At 40.1% G+C, this 15,337-nt stretch overlaps 1 protein-coding gene across 1 annotated transcript in view; it reads right to left on the bottom strand.

Annotated features, from left to right (window-relative positions):
* The window catches only part of LOC139448562 (ATP-binding cassette sub-family C member 5-like), a 73,468-nt gene that overhangs the window by 30,545 nt on the left and 27,586 nt on the right, over window positions 1-15,337 (bottom strand). The gene's annotated exons all lie outside the window — the stretch shown is intronic.

Raw genomic sequence — 15,337 nt, 5'->3', positions numbered from 1 at the left:
CGAGCGAGGTCACAATATTGCAGCAATATCGTAGGGTGACACTTGATATGAACAGCTGCATTACCACCAGTTATCTATCATGGAACTGTTCTAGGTGAACAATACCTTCCAAATGACGTGCTGGTTTTCTTGGGGAATTAGTCAGCAAAGAGCCAGAGTCACAGGAGACTAATCACAATTTTATTTACAAGAACAATTAACAATTTACAATATGCTTAGAAATAACTGAGGGTGCCACAGAGAGTCGGTACTGTGGGAGAGAGGTCTGCTTGGTAAGAGAGTCAAACCCCTTCTCTGCTAGAACTTGGCTACAGTATGTATTTAATGAAAGTTTGAACAATAGAAAGGAATGTGATTGGTTGTGTCCTAAGCTAAATAGATGGCTAGACAGAGGGGAATACTAAATCCTGTTTATCCTGTTGGACTTGCACTAATCTTGTTGACATATTTACTGGATGCTTTGAAAGAGATTAGGGTGTCACTATAGATGAGCTTGTGTGGGGCTAATCCTTAATGCCCTATAGACGAGCTTGTATGGGGGCTAATCCTTAATGCACTATAGACGAGCTTGTATGGGGCTAATCCTTAATGAGTCTTAATTGAAGTAATGTTATTCTAATATACCCCGGTAGGTGATGACAGATATACTTAAATAAATATCCTTTGTCTGGGAGATGGGATCTTGATACCTTAGGCTAGCAACCATCTAAAAAGCTATAACTGAAACTACTGATATTTTATATATGCATTTTACCTGATGATAATTATTACTTGCTAAACTATAATTATATGAAATGGTGTATAAATATTACACCATGATAACTCATAAAAGCACTTGATGTAGATCTAATTATTATAAGATAACTTAGTATAAATGTTAACCATGATAACTTCCCCTCCGTCTGAAAAAGTTTGGACCCCAAACGTGTAAAAATAAAAATAATGAAGGCTTAGATGGACAATGTATAAAGTTAAACTGGTAGTAGTGAATAATAATTATTATAGAGTCTCTTTGATATAAGGAAAACATAATATAGAAATGCTGTCATCAGGGAATCTGGATGTGGAGCTGGCTTGTCTTGGCACTCTGTACTGGTGGTTTTATGGGTGATGTAGGAGGCCTTGAGTTCCACATCCTGGATTGGGGTTGTAAGATAGTAAGCTGTGTCCATGGAGGTTTTACATGGAAACAAAGAAAAGAGAGTTAGCATGTTCAAATAATATGTCATATATAAATACTTCCTCAGTTTGTCTGTAATAACTAGAAAATAAAACAAATATGATAATTATGATGTAAAAGATCAGTACATAATTATTACTAAACAGTGTCATGGCCAGGAAGAATGTATTTTGGTGGCAAATTACAAAAGTATATCATGAGAAAAATAGTAATATCCTTCTATTTTTGGATACAATCATTAGACGAATTATATATACATATATGTGCATGTGCATATAACAAGTGCATCGATTTATTACACTAATACGGTATACAAAAGGTGTTAGAAAGGTGTATATCCTTTTTAGAATTCTTTGTTAGTTTTCGTAACTATTTGGTTTGCCTTTTCTTTGTTTTGGTTCATTTCGGTTGTTAAGTTTGCTTTATTTCAATTTGGTTTGTTTCGCTTTGATTTTCGTTAGGTTCAATGTGATAGGGTTTGGTTTATTTTGCTTCGGTACGGTTTGGGTTCGATTCGCAGTATGGTTTGCTTCGCTTCGGTGCGGTTTGGGTTTCGATTCGCAGTACGGTTTGCTTCACTTCGGGGCGGTTTGGGTTTCAATTCGCAGTACGGTTTGCTTCGCTTCAGTGCGGTTTGGGTTTCGATTCGCAGTACGGTTTGCTTCGCTTCGGTGCGGTTTGGGTTTCGATTCGCAGTACGGTTTGCTTCGCTTCGGTGCGGTTTGGGTTTCGATTCGCAGTACGGTTTGCTTCGCTTCGGTGCGGTTTGGGTTTCGATTCGCAGTATGGTTTGCTTCGCTTCGGTGCGGTTTGGGTTTCGATTCGCAGTATGGTTTGCTTCGCTTCGGTGCGGTTTGGGTTTCGATTCGCAGTATGGTTTGCTGTGTGTCATTTCACTTCGCTTTTGAGATTGGTTGATCAGGTCAATGCTCCAAATTTGTTGTGATACAAATAACTCAGATGATCAGGCTGATGCCATTTGTTCTCAACTGGCGACCCATAGTGAAAGGACTGGACACAAGAAAACATAACAAGATACATCTAATAGCTGTATCGTGATTTGCACCGTTTATTCAGGAGATTTTGTATTTTGATCAAGAATATGTTCAATTGGCAGCTGTCGGTATATATGGGGAGTAGATCACCGTATGGTTGAGTGGTACCACAATTTATGTAATTCGAATATGATTCACGGTAGAAAAAGGTGTTGATATTTCCAAAGTCTTTATGTGGAAAAATACCCCTTTTGGATTTATAAATTGGTGCTGCCTCTGGATCATATGGAGGATTATCTTTTAGACAGCACCACTTACAGAGATCCTTCCAGCTATCATCAAGGTAGCGCTGTATGAGGTGGGGAGGAACACTTTCAAAATAGCATGTGAATTGATCAGGATTTTCTTTATATGAGACCTTGACATAGCAGTCTCCTTGAATAATTTCAATGCCCAGAACTCTTTCTATTTTATGATTTACTTTTCGTAGGTGTTTTGGAAAAAACAGATATGGTTTGACATCTAATTCTATGCATGGTTTGGTGTTGTCTTGCTTGACATTTCCTGACATTGTATTCCCTGACAGAACATTGACTGATTTATTGTCTTGTGCTGATTCCTTTTGGTCGAAAAACTTATGATTCTTCAGTGGACGTTTTCGTCGTTTTCCTGACATACTTCTTTTGAGGTGAAATTCTCTCCGAATGGAGTCTGGAATGCTGCTGCCATACTCCCATGTGTTTCCTCTTTCTGGATCCTTCCATTTTACTCTGTAGTACATTTTGCCATTTGCTCTCTTGGAACTAACAATTGAGTGGATGTCCTCTGGATTGAAGACCTGAGGGATATCCTTGGTTTGATTACCTGATGTTGGACTTGGAGGTTGTACCTGGCTGTCGTCGGGTTGTTTTCTGGATTTGGGCTGGTGATGCTTACTATTCACTCCTCTTGTCCCTTTGTTTACCTTTTCATTTACCTTGGTTGGAACACTAGGACCTGGTGTGGCATGATTTTCCTTCATTGTTGCCGTGGGACTGGTAGGTTTTTCTGTTGTACTTGAAGCAGGGTTTTTCTTCTTTGTTGGGGTCTTTTGCTTCGGACTCTTGTTGCTGGAAGTACCTGCCTTTGTTTTGGAATTGACCTTCTTACCTTTCTGTTGTGGAGGTGATTGATCAGTAGCCTGGTAAGTTGAACTTGTTGATGGGGAATTGTTGCTGTCAGGCTGTGAATCACTGACTGGTTCCTCATTGTCATCCATGACTCCTGAATCTATGTTACTGGTGTCATTGAGGTATGGTTCTGGAGGACACTGTGGACGATCAGCAGGATCAAAATATGGCTTCAGACGGTTGGCATGGACCAGTGGTTTGTGTATTTTGTCGTCAGAACTTCGGCGTAGTTTGTAGGTATAATTTGGACCTGTATGGACGATATAATAGCTACCATACCACTTTTTGGTTAATTTGTTGGAAAGGCCTTTTTCAACTTTTTGACAGTAAAGCCAAACTCTTTGACCTGGGGCGAATTCTGGTTCTTTAGCCTTTCTATTATATTGTTCTGAATACACCTCCTTAGCCCGAGCAGTGTTTTCAGCTGCGATTGTTCTAGTGATTTCAAGCTCCTCAAGCAAATTGGAAAGATAACTTTTGTTATTGTGGCCTAAATTTTCTTTTGGAATTAATGCTACATCTTGTGGAGCTCTCATTTCTCGGCCGAAAAGCATAACATATGGGGATTTTTGAGTTGATGAATTTGGAGCCATCCGATAAGCCATCATGATGCCAGGAATGAAACGGGGCCAATCATTTTGAGACTTGTTACAGTAGGCTCTTAGTGACTGATTGATATAGGAATTGAGCCTCTCTACACAGCTGTTTGTTTGAGGATGGTATGGGCTGGTATGGGTAAATTTAATTGCCAAAAGTTCACAAATTGCTTTGATAAGTTTGGACATGAAGTTCTGACCTCTGTCTGAAATTAAGGTCCGTGGTGCGCCATACCGACAAAATATTTCTCTGACGAGAACATCTGCTACTTCTTTGGCTTCTTGGGTCCGAAGTGGAAAAGCTTCACACCATCTAGATGATGCATCTGTGATGACCAAAATGTACTTGTACTTATCTGGTGTTGTTGGCAGGGGACCGAGAATGTCAACGTGCCATCGGGTGAAGACCTCTTCTACAGGTAGTGGACGAAGTGGTGCCTTCTTGCCATGGTAGTGCCTCTTGGTCTGTTGACATACCTCACATGTCTGGACATAAGTGGCAATATCGCTGTACATTTTGGGCCAGTAGTACTTAGGTCTCATGGTGTTGTGCATCCTTTCTTTCCCATGGTGGCAACCGCCAAACTCTGAGTCATGATAGGATTGCAGGACTTGATTTCTGAGGGTTCTTGGGACTGCCAGCTGTTTAATGAACTTGTCTGCATGGCCTTTCTGTCTTTGTGGAACAAATCTGTATAGGATGCCTTCATCAATTTCAAAAGTATTGGCTTCAATAAGAATCTTTTGACGATCCTTTTCATTTTGTGGAAGGACATCATCCTCTTTGTAGTCAAAGATTTGGATGAAATCTGGACAAATCCTTTGTAGGTGACGTAAATTTGGATGTTCTTTTATACTTACTTCAACCAATGTGTCTTGGGTAACATCAGCATTTGTAGCATGTAATGCTGCGACAACATTAACTGGTACTGACTGATAATCCTCTTCATATTCAAAGGTGACTGACCAATGTGTTGTCTGTGTGTCTGATTCTAAGTGATTGACAATAGGTGTGCAAATATCCTCAGTCTGAGTTGTCTGTGTGACCCGTGTGGATGAATGGGTGTTTGGCAAGATTGTGGTATTGCTAGTTGATTTGCTTTGCTGAGTTGAAGTTACTGAGAAGACTGTTTTCTCAGCATCTTCTTCTGTCTGATCATTACAGTTAATATTTTCCTCATATTCCCTACGTGAGAGAGCATCGGCATTCCCATTGGCTTTGCCGCTGCGATGAACAATGTCAAAAGTGTAGGTAAGTAGGTAAGTGTAAGTTCCAAAGACCATCGCCCTAACCTACCTGTGGCATCCTTGATGGATTTCAGCCATTTCAATGCTATATGATCAGTGTAGACTGTGAATTTGGAATTTGCAAGGTATGGACGAAAGGATCTAATGGCTTCAACTAGAGCTAAGCCTTCCTTTTCTGTAATGCTCCAGTTCTTTTTGCTGCCATGAAGAGCTCTACCACCAAAAGCTATTGGATGTTCATTATTTTTCTTGTCTTTTTGACTCAAAACAAAACCTATGCTCATATCACTGGCATCAGTTGCAAGAAGAAATTCTTTGTCAAAATTTGGATACGCCAGAACAGGTGTATTACTCATAGCATGTTTGAGGGTGTTGAATGCCTGATCACACTCAAGTGACCATTGGAACTTTGGTTTCTTTCCTACTTCTGCCTCTGAATGCTTCTTTAGCAAGGCATTCAGTGGAAGCGCTATGTGAGCGTAATTTTTCACATACTTCCTGTAGAAGTTCGTGAGACCTAAGAAGGAGCGGATCTGCTTTTGTGATTTGGGCACTGGAAAGGTTCTAATTGCTTCAATCTTTTTGTCATCAACTTGAACACCTCCACATGATAAAACATGACCCAGAAAAGAAACTTTGCATTTGGATGGCTTTAGTGTCAATTTTGCCTGTTTCAGATAGTAGAATACTTGCTCCAGATGTTGGAGATGCTCTTCAAAGTTTTTGCTGTAAATTATCAAATCATCAATGTAGATCAGCGCAACCTTAAAAAGCAATTTTCTTAGCACTTTGCTCATGAGCTGTTGAAAACAAAGTGGGGAATTTGTCAAACCTTGGGGCAAACGTTTGAATTGATAAAGGCCTTGATGGGTGACGAAAGCAGTTTTATGCTTTGAATCTTCATGTAATGGCACTTGGAAGAAGCCATTAGCAAGGTCTAAAGTTGAGAAGATCTTAGCTTGTGCATTGGCTATGTTATCAACAACATCATCAAAAACTGGAAGAGGCCATGACATTGGTAAAGTGACAGAATTCAACTTTCTGTAGTCACAAACAAATCTAAATGAGCTATCACGTTTCTTGACTAGGATAATGGGAGCTGAATACATAGAAGTAGACTCCTCGATCAAATCATACTTCAGGAAATCATCTATAAGCTCTTCAGTGACTTTTTGGAGATGAGGGGATTGGCGATATGGTCTACACTTAACGGGTGGGTGGTCGCCAGTGTCAATGATATGCTGGTGCATGTCAGTCTTTCCTAAATCTGCAAGACTCGTTGAAAACATGTCTCTATTTTGTCCCAAGAATCTAAGTAGTCTGTGTCGTTGGTCTGGAGTCAGTTGTGTATTGGTCAAATCAAATCCTAATTCTTGTGCAATTTTAACATAATCCCTGGTGTCATTGTCTCTCTTCTCATTGTCGGTGTTAACGGTACTGATGAATGGTTGGTCAGAGCCGATTTCAAAAACAGAGTCTTTGTCAATGTAACTAAATTTGCCTACAACTGTACCCTTGTCAAGAACTTTTTCTTCTTGGGAGGGATTCATAAGCCTAAATGTAGCAGTTTTGCATTTCACTTTGGAAAGAGTTCTACCACCTGCTACTTCAGAATGAGCAGTGAGGGAAGCAATGGGTTCAATGAGGATGAGGGAATCCTCTTTGGTCTCTGACAGTCTGACCTTGAAATGAATTTCACTCTGAGGGGGGATGTAAATCTGATCTATTGTTTTTGCTAATCCACTAATCTCTTGCATTGAATTGGCTATGAAATTGATATATTGCCTATCTGAGGTGCTGTTGTTAAGTATCAAGGAATGACAGCTATAATCTAAGACTGCATCATTGTCATCAAGGAAGTTCTCGCCTAGTATCACTGCTTCTGGTAGTGTAGGCAGAACATAGAATCTTTGAGAAAATTCCTGATCCTCAATGACAAAATCTAACACAACTGAACCTAACACTTTATGCAATTCGCCGCCAACACCTTTAACCTGTGGAAAGGGTGAGTTTCCAAGAGTAAGGTTTTCAAAAGCTGTGCTCAGAAAAGCAGACGAAATACAAGAAATGGATGCCCCTGTATCTACTAAACAATTTGTTGTTTTTGTGCCAAATTTTGCCTGAATTACACTTTTGGCAAGGGGCGTAACTAAAGACACTGTTGGAATTTCACTTTCGAAGTTAATTTCCATACCAGACTCCATATTTGCCATGACACCTATTTGTATGTACCGTACTAAATTAAAGGAAGACAAGTAATCAACAATGTAGTACTTACAATATTTGAAGACTTTTTCTTCCTTTGTTGGTGTCTTTGGAGGAGTTGGTTGTCTTTAATCCATTGTTGAGGTCAGAGGTAGATGCAGCTTGCTTGTTATTCCATCAGATGATCACGGTTGGACATGTCCTCCAATGGGTTCTTGTAGTTGGTTGTAGTTAGTTCCTGGACTCCGTGGTTCCGAAAACGATGATTCTCCGCCAAATTATCATGGAACTGTTCTAGGTGAACAATACCTTCCAAATGACGTGCTGGTTTTCTTGGGGAATTAGTCAGCAAAGAGCCAGAGTCACAGGAGACTAATCACAATTTTATTTACAAGAACAATTAACAATTTACAATATACTTAGAAATAACTGAGGGTGCCACTGAGAGTCGGTACACACTCTGGGCTGTGGGAGAGAGGTCTGCTTGGTAAGAGAGTCAAACCCCTTCTCTGCTAGAACTTGGCTACAGTATGTATTTAATGAAAGTTTGAACAATAGAAAGGAATGTGATTGGTTGTGTCCTAAGCTAAATAGATGGCTAGACAGAGGGGAATACTAAATCCTGTTTATCCTGTTGGACTTGCACTAATCTTGTTGACATATTTACTGGATGCTTTGAAAGAGATTAGGGTGTCACTATAGATGAGCTTGTGTGGGGCTAATCCTTAATGCCCTATAGACGAGCTTGTATGGGGGCTAATCCTTAATGCACTATAGACGAGCTTGTATGGGGCTAATCCTTAATGAGTCTTAATTGAAGTAATGTTATTCTAATATACCCCGGTAGGTGATGACAGATATACTTAAATAAATATCCTTTGTCTGGGAGATGGGATCTTGATACCTTAGGCTAGCAACCATCTAAAAAGCTATAACTGAAACTACTGATATTTTATATATGCATTTTACCTGATGATAATTATTACTTGCTAAACTATAATTATATGAAATGGTGTATAAATATTACACCATGATAACTCATAAAAGCACTTGATGTAGATCTAATTATTATAAGATAACTTAGTATAAATGTTAACCATGATATATCCCCCACTCCCAAGAATCCAAACACAATGAGAAGGTGACAATGGTTATTCCACATTTGAGCAACGTAGGAACATTTCTTTAAAACAACAATTAAGTGCTTCAAGTATAAAGGATCTTATGTCCTGTAGGGCCAGTCGCAGTTTGTACTCCAAGCTAGCAACACCTCTCCAGCCTACCAAGCCACCCAAGCCAACCAGCCACCAAGCCAACCTTACCCAGCAAAGCCTCCCAAGCCAGCACAGTTTCACTGATAGCCAGCAGAGGAGGTAATTATCAAAACACACACCCACATTCTCTCTTAAATCTACTCACACCCAAGCCCGCAAATCCACAAAAACACTAAAAATCCTCATAGGTAAACAATAGGATAATCCACAACCCCTAAATAACAATCTCAAAAACCTAAACACATCTCAACAAACCTGCTCAACCAGTACCCACCACCTACTCCCTAAAAACACACTCTCACTACCAACTCACTCCACACAAACCCACTCACCACATCCACTCACCTCACCCCACTAGCCGCAAAACATGTCCGACTCCCGCAACACTACCCAGGCAGACATCCACCAAACAGAATCACCCACACCTTCGGAAGCCCACAACACTTCCGGGAGGACATCCATCCCACTCATACCTGACGGTTTCGGCTCCAAATCACCAGTAGCTTCACCCACCAAAACAGCCGTATCGCCGATCCCCACAACAAACACCAAAAAAAGGAAGCTGGACAGTTCCAACACACAACCACCACCAAACATGTCGCCCGCATCCATCATCACCACATTCGCCCTTTACTTTTGCGCTACAGGCCCCATAAACGTCCTTTCTAAATGTCTCACAGCCAATAAAGTAGGAATCTGGTTCAAACAGCACAAAATTCACTTCGACAAAATTAAAGAGGCTAACAAAGGTTTCCAAATAATTTTCCCAGACCAGGACTCCCTCAACGCAGCCAAAAAAATCACCCAAATCTTCCAATACACAGTAACTCATCAAACCCCAAACTGGCAGCTATTCACTAGGGGCGTAATCAGAGTAAATCCTAAAGAAAACAACGAAGACTTAGACATGTACGCACAAGACGCTAACGATAACCAAGATATGTACCCCCAACCTAAAATAACTAGCACCCGAAGAATAACTTCAAATAGAAACGGTAAAATCTCAAACACACCAATAGTCATAATCAATTTCCAAAAATCAGCTAAATATCCAGAAGCACCTAAATTTATCTCCTTCGGAGCAACCACTAAATTAGAAGTCAAACCATACATAAAACAAGTTAAACAATGCTCTAACTGTCTCCAATACAACCACACAGCCAATGAATGTAAATTCCAAAAAACTAAATGCAGGAAATGCGCCCAAACTGACTGCCCAGGGACATGCACACCCTGGTGCATACACTGTAAAAGCATACAACATTCCTCACTATCCAACCACTGCCCTCATAGACACACCCTCACACAACAGGCCAACAAACACATCAATATCGACACGGCCAAACTCCAAACAAAAAGACAAGCACAGCATACAAAACAACCTCTGCTACCCACACCACAACCAAACAACACCCCACACTTAAACTCGGCATGGGATGGCATCCTGCAAAGAGTACATCCAGCACCCAAAACACACATCCACCACACGTCCATCCCACAACCCTCCACTAGCACATTCACAACATCCACACCTGCACGCAAAACAAGCAACAATACGCCCGCCACAACCCAACCCGGCACCATACAAACCACAGCCGCTATGGCAACAACAACCGATCCCAAGCAATCACAACCCGAAAACCTAGACAGTAAGGAAACCACATCCAGACCACAAACACAAGCACGCACGCAAACCACCCCCATGGAATGTGAGGAAACTAAACTTAACAACACAGAAGAATATGAATGCACAACCGAGGAAGACATAAACGAAATAACTCTCTCAACCCCCCAAAAAACCAAAACCTTTAAACACAGGCCTCAGCAAATGTCAAACAACAAACTAAACAACTTAACCATCCTTCTCGCATACATGCTAAAGGAAATAAACCCAAACGCTAGCACTAAAGCTTTCTATACCGTAGCAAATAAGCTTAAACTGACAACCCTTACCTTCGAATTCTTCAGCATAGGCCTCGAATTAGTTAGCCCTACCTCAACCAAGTAAAAACCCCTAGCCTAAATCAAAACCTAACCTCCAAACACTAAAAGCCCAAATAATGGAAGGCCTAAACATATTTCAGTGGAATGCCAATGGACTAAATTCCCACGGCCACGAACTAAAAGCAAAATTTAAACAAGATAAGGGTCCGCACATTGCCTGTATCCAAGAAACCAAATTCTCAAAAAAATCTAAATTTACTCTACCAAACTACAACTCAGTTAGAACAGACCGAGCCAAACCTAAAACCGCTAGAGCCGCAGGAGGATTAATAATACTTATCAGAGAAGACATTAACTATGAAGAAATCAAAATAAACACACCAAACCTAGAAGCAAACGGCATCCAAATAACTCTCAAAAACCAAAAAATAAACATCATTAACGTATACCACTGGGCAGAACAAAAAATTCAAGCTGAGGACCTAAACAAATTACTGCAAATAAGCAATAAATCAACTATATTCCTAGGAGACTTTAACGCTCACCACCCCACCTGGAGCATAGATGAAAAAATAGATAATCATGGCAAACTAATCTCTGAATGGATAGAAACAAATAACCTTGTACTCCTAAACAATAACCAACCAACTAGATACGATAAGAAAAACCATAAAATGTCGGCTATCGACCTAACCATATGCACCCCAGATCTGGCCCAAAGCACTCAATGGGAAGTTCACGACGCCCCACTAGGTAGTGACCACTTCCCTATAAACATTACCATAGGCAATACAAACGTTCCTACCCAAACAGAAAACCTAGAACCAAAATTCAACTATAACCAAGCTAACTGGGACAAATTTCAGGATATCTGCAACCAAGCCAACCTAACCAAACTAGAAAATAAGGACCCAGAAATCTACTGCAAAAACCTAACAGACTACATAATTAACGCAGCCAAAGCATCAATACCTTATAAAACAAATAACGTAGGCAAACCCTCGGTACCATGGTGGAACGAGGAAATAGAACAAACTAGACGCAAACGTAAAACAGCCTTCAATAGAGCCAAACGCGACCATAACCATATAACGGTAGCTCACGAACTAAACCACAAGGTCCAAAAACTAGTCAAAATAGCTAAAACCAAAGATTGGAAATTATTTTGTGAAGGAGTAAATAATCGCACAGATGCCAGAACAGTCTGGCGAAAAATCCACGCCATTAGAGGCTTAAAACGTCACAAAAAAACACCCAACATAAACAATTCAACCAACCCTACCGAAAAGGCAAATAACCTAGCAAACCACTTCTCGGCCATAAGCAGCAACAATAACTTCAGCGAAAAATTCCAACAAAAACTTAAAGCAGAAGCCAAACCTACTAAAGTACCAAATAATGATAACCTCGAAATAAACCAACCTTACTCAATGGAAGAACTCCAGTACGTACTCCAAAATAGGAAAAAGGGAACTGCCCCAGGACTAGACCTAACATCCTACCAAACAATCAAAAAACTCCCCCCCAACCTACTCCAGGCACTACTTAAACTATATAACCTAATCTATCAAAACGGACAGGTACCAACTCCCTGGAAACAGGCACTAGTCATCCCTATCCCTAAACCCGATAAACCAACTAACCAGGCAAATTCTTATAGACCAATATCCCTAACCTCAAACCTATGTAAAGTAATGGAATCTATGGCCAAAAATAGACTACAACACTACTTAACTCAAAATAACATCATAAACACAGATCAAAGCGGTTTCACTACTGGACGCTCAACCTTAGATAATCTCGCCCGACTAGAACAGGACATAAAGACGGGACAACTCAACAAACAATACACAACAGGCATCTTTCTGGATTTCTCCAAAGCATTCGACATGGTTTGGCACAACGGGCTAATACAAAAACTTAAAAAAATAGGACTAAAAGGACAAATAATAAACTACATTCAGGACTTTCTAAACGAACGTAAAATAACAGTGGGGATAGACCATACTCTATCGGACCAGTGTCCCCTAGAAAATGGCACTCCCCAGGGCAGTATCCTCAGCCCCACACTCTTTAATATAATGATAAACGATCTCTTCGAGGGCCTATCCCCTAAAGTAAACACATCCAAATTCGCGGATGATGGAGCCCTATGGATCCGCACAAAAAGTATTAATATGGCCCAAAATTTACTCCAAAAATCTCTTAATAAAATACAACAATGGGCTGACAAATGGGGCTTCTCCCTTAACTCAGAAAAAACAACAGGAATAGTATTCAAACATAAAAACATGAAACCCGCCTCCCCAATTCTCCAGCTAAACAACCAAACAATCAAATTTCAAAAACAAACCAAATTCTTAGGACTTATCTTCGATCAACATCTCACCTGGGATGCTCACATCCAAAACCTAACAACTAAATGCAGTAAAGACCTAAACACCCTAAGATGCCTCACTGGCTCAAACTGGGGAGCCTCCAAAGATACCCTCCTCTCACTCTACATATCACTAATTAGATCAAAACTAGACTACGGCTGCGCCATATACAACACCCTAAACAACTCTCTATCTAAAAAACTTGACTCAATACAATATCAGGCTCTCAAACTAATTACACGCACCCAACATGGCACCTCCTACACTTCACTCCAGGCCTTAACAGGAGAAATGCCACTAAGTCTACGCAAGGAACAGCTAAGCTTAAATTTCTGGGCCGCATCCCAATCAAACCCTCTCATCCAAAACCTAATAAACCAAAATATCAGCCCCAAAAACCAAGCTCTAGCTCGTAAACACCCCTTACTTACCCCAATATCTCAAAGAATAACAAACTACCTAAATGAACACCAAATTAAAAATCTTAAACAAAACTGCAAACAATCAAATATCTTCACCCCTAAACTTAAAATACCCAAAATAGACACAACACTAGCTAGCCAAATAAATAAACAAACCGACCCAAACATAGCTAAAACCACCACACTAGCATACATACACGAAAATTGGCCAAATTGGTGTCACATTTACACGGACGGATCTTCAGATCCGACCTCCAAACACACAGGTTTCGGAGTCCATACCACACAACCAACTAAAACTACACAATCCTTCCGACTCCCAAACAACCAATCAATATTCACGGCAGAACTAATGGGCATGGCCTCAGCCCTCCATAGTCAAGAATCCAAAAACCACAATAAAATCCTAATACTTACCGACTCCCTAAGTGGACTGCAAGCCCTCAAAAACAAAAATACCAAAAACCGACCTAAATTAATAAATCTAATACTTAAAAGCTCCAACGACCTAACTAACGCAGGCAAACAAATAACTTTCTTGTGGATACCCGCCCACGTAGGAATATACGGTAATGAAAACGCCGATAAGGCAGCTAAACTATCCCTCAAAATCCCAGAAATAAGCTTAAACTTACCCATCTCAAAATCAGAAATTAAAAGTGTAAATAAGCAAAAAATCACCAAAAAATGGCATAACCTATATCTAAACTCAAATAGCCAAATCAAAAAAGTACTCAGCAAACCACTAACCAAACCAAAAATTCACCATCCATCAAAAAAAATCGACAGAGTAATCACTAAACTCCAAACAGGACACACCAACCTAAATAACCACCTAAAAAAAATAAAAAAACATACTACAGGTAACTGCCCACACTGCAAACAACTAGAAACCCCAGAACACGCACTCATCTACTGCACACACTACCTAACACATCGAACCGCATTACAAACCACCCTCAATCTAAACCAGGCTCTCACTCTAGAAGCAATACTAAACCCACAAAATAAACTAGAAAACTTCAAGGCCTTAGGCGTATTCTTAATCAAAACGGAACTAATAAAACGCATCTAAAAACACTATAATCCACCAAATCAAAATTACATAAACACACAAAAATCCACCATACCCAGCTCCCTTAGTTCTCCTCCCTTACCCCATCGGCATCTATTCCAAATCTCAAAATTCCCAAATTCTATATAAGCAACCCCTAAAGCCCCCTCTTGGGTTGCACACACCACTTTCGCCCCTTTCGGAAACACATTAAATGGCCTGGCCGGGCCCGTGTGCGAAATACGCATCAGTCGGAAAGCGCACGTTAAATCTACAAAGTAAGTAAGTAAGTAAGTAGGGCCATTGGGTTCCTAATGACTTTTCTGGGATTTATCTAGGGATTCCAGACAAAGTATCCTTGGCAGACAAATTGGGAAAAATCATTATTTTGTTCAAAGGCCTTATTTCCATTTCAAAAAGTATTTAACAAAGTAATTTAAATCTTAATGATGAAGTCACTGCAACAATGTTACCTAGGCATTCCTCATTCTTCCTCATTATTAATACAAGACACCTCCACAAAGCCATAACATTAGTTGTACATATAACGGCATCAACAGGGAAATGGTAACTTCCAAAGTGGGAATTATTACTGACACTTGGTGCCGACTTGGGGCACACTTTCCAGGTTTGTTTAAATAAAAACAATATTAATCAGGCTATAGATTCATGTTTCATTTATATAGATGGAATAATAATTGTAAACAAGTCAAAATGTCCAAGCATGTAATTTCATCAACAACACTCCTAAAGGGCAAAAACTGCGGTCATTACTTGAAATCATTGTCGCCAAAAGAATGCATCTTCCTGAAGCAAGGGAGTTAACTGACTTAAAAGTCCAGTTTCAACCCTTGCTAAACTGACTTTATGTT

This window comes from Haliotis cracherodii, unplaced genomic scaffold, assembly GCF_022045235.1.
Source record: "Haliotis cracherodii isolate W230 unplaced genomic scaffold, xgHalCrac1.p SCAF_7, whole genome shotgun sequence".
In the NCBI taxonomy this organism is placed as follows: domain Eukaryota; kingdom Metazoa; phylum Mollusca; class Gastropoda; order Lepetellida; family Haliotidae; genus Haliotis; species Haliotis cracherodii.
Note: the sequence above shows the minus strand (reverse complement) of the source record. Positions and strands in the feature narration are given on the sequence as shown.